The sequence below is a fragment of the Mesitornis unicolor genome, unplaced genomic scaffold (assembly GCF_000695765.1).
Source record: "Mesitornis unicolor isolate BGI_N332 unplaced genomic scaffold, ASM69576v1 scaffold14820, whole genome shotgun sequence".
NCBI classification, from domain to species: domain Eukaryota; kingdom Metazoa; phylum Chordata; class Aves; order Mesitornithiformes; family Mesitornithidae; genus Mesitornis; species Mesitornis unicolor.
Genome location: NW_010160389.1, coordinates 3,438 through 6,123, shown reverse-complemented (window position 1 = coordinate 6,123; position 2,686 = coordinate 3,438). Strand labels below are relative to the sequence as shown.

The 2,686-nt window shown below is 43.9% G+C and overlaps 1 pseudogene; it reads left to right on the top strand.

Annotated features, from left to right (window-relative positions):
* Positions 1–5: 5 nt before the first annotated feature.
* On the top strand, positions 6–551 carry LOC104535666 (annotated as a pseudogene).
* The last annotated feature ends 2,135 nt before the right edge of the window (positions 552–2,686 follow it).

Sequence of the window (2,686 nt, the reverse complement as noted above, 5' to 3'; positions counted from 1 at the left end):
TGTGGGTTGACCAGTGGCCCATGACATCAGACCGACTGCAAATAGTTCGTCAACTAGTAGAAGAACAGCTTAAGGCCGGACATATAAAACCTTCAGTTAGTCCATGGAACACCCCTATCTTTGTTATTCCAAAAAAGAGCGGGAAATGGAGGCTTCTGCATGATCTACAAAAAGTCAACGATCAAATGCAACCCATGGGAGCTCTACAGCCTGGTATGCCATCTCCTTGTATGCTGCCGGAAAAGTGGCACATATTGATCATTGACTTGAAGGATTGCTTTTTCACAATCCCGTTACATCCTCTAGACACAGAACATTTTGCCTTTTCGGTGCCGTCAACAAATAAAGCCAGCCCAGCAGAATGATATCAATGGGTTGTCTTACCACAAGGCATGAAAAACTCACCTACGTTGTGTCAACTTTACGTTGCTTGGGCCCTTCGGCCGATACGTCGTCAATGGCCGCACACCATTATCTATCATTATATGGATGACATTCTTTGTTGTCAGAAAGAGCCATTCTCTGAACAGTCTGTGGTACAACTACAGTAGGTGCTGGCTCAAAAAGGACTTGTTGTGGCTCCTGAAAAGATTCAACGTGCGTCCCCTTGGAAATACCTAGAGTGGACAATTTCCGATTCACAAATTCTACCGCAGAAAATAGACCTTAATACCCAGTTGACAAATGTAATGGATGTACAAACATTATTGGGAGATGTTCAGTGGGTTCGGAACTGTGTGGGTATCAACAACGAAGACATTGCACCCTTGACAACACTCCTGCGAGGCACAAATCCTGCAAAACAAGTGATGTTACAACAGGAGCACCACCAAGCACTACAACGCATCGTGAACAAGTTGCAATCAGTGTGGTCTTCACAACGCCTCGCCCACCTACCCGTATCCTTATTTGTATGCAATAATAGTGTGTCACCATTTGCTGTCATTTGTCAGTGGAAAAAGGAAAAGGGGGAAATTTCTTTTCCTCTTTCTGAACGACATGCCCCTGACAAATGTGGTGCAGGGATGAGTTTCAAATCTTAGAATGGGTATTTCTAAGTGTACAACCAAAAACCAGTGTTCAGACACGGACAGAGGCAATAGGGGAACTAATAAAAAGGGGAAGGGCACGAATTGTAGACATTGCTGGAGAAGAGCTGCAAGATATTAGTCTACCCATTAATGCTGTAGAACTGGAATGGTGGCTCCGTAATGCCACAGGAATACAGGAAGCGTTACTGGGACATGGGGGACAGATACATTCACAACAACCGAAGGGTAAAATATGGCAAATATTAAAGTGAAATCAGTGGTTAGAAAAACCAAAAGTATGTAAATGCCCAATCGAGAACGGTGTTACTGTTTTTACGGACGCAGGCAAGTGCCTGCGACGGGCAGCTTGTGTCTAGAAAAAGGGTAGTCAATGGGAGCAACATATTATACAGGGAGAACAACAGGATACTCTCCAAACTCTGCAGTTAACTGCCGTGATCTGGGCCTTGAGTAACTGGATAAATACGCCTTTAAATGTTGTGACTGACTCACTGTATATAGCAGGCGTAGTGTCAAGAATGGACGATGCCTTATTAAGGCAAACAGTAAATCCAAGACTTGGGCAATTATTCATCCACTTGCAATCTGTACTTCAGCAACGAACTGAGATTTGCTGTATATTACATATTCACAGTCACCAACTCAACATAGGGCTGGGGGAAGGCAATTATAGGGCAGACAGCTTAGTTAGCCCAGTGTTTCATTTGCCCCCTATGGATAAATTTCAACAGGCCAGGCAAAGCCACAAAAACTTTCACCAAAATGCAAAAGGGTTAAAGAGACAATTTGAGCTAACAGAAAGTCAGGCGAAAGGCATAGTACAGGCCTGTCCCCGCTGTGGAAATCACGGTCCGGGCATAGGCCTGGGGGTAAATCCGAAAGGCTTGAAAGCCTTGGAATTATGGCAAATGTATGTTACTCATATCGCTGAATTTGGTCGTTTGAAATATGTACATGTGACCATAGACACCTTTTCAAAAATGATTTGGGCAACCGCGTTGCCAGGGGAAAAAGTGTACCATGTATGTAAGCATTTACTTGCTTGCTTTGCGATATTGGGAGTCCCAGAACAGATTAAAACAGATAATGGGCCAGCCTATATGAGCAAAAACTTTAAGGCTTTCCTAACACAATGGGGAATCAGTCATAGTACAGGGATTCCACACTCTCCTACTGGTCAGGGGATGCTGGAACGCACCTATCAAGTTCTGAAAGATTGCCTAAATCGGCAGAAGGACAAGGAAAGGGAGGTGCAACAAAGGTTACACCATGTCCTCTTTACACTGAATTTTCTCTGTCTCGTGGGAGATGAGGAGGAACCACCAGTAGTAATACATCACCAAAATTTGAAGTTTAATTATAAGACAACTATTCCACATATGATGGTCCGCTATAGGGATCCAACAACAGGTATCTGGAGAGGACCTGTGCCTGTCATTTATAATGGCCGAGGATACATGTGTGTTTCCACAGATCACGGTCCGGTTTGGGTGCCTAGCAAGTATGTGAAGGCAAAGCTACAGACTAGTGACCAGAGGAACGACGAATGTAATGATTAAATGTCCTGAGGTTTTAAGGATGAGTATTGTATGACTTGAATGTGCACATTGTGATCCCTGGGTCTTATGTAAGTG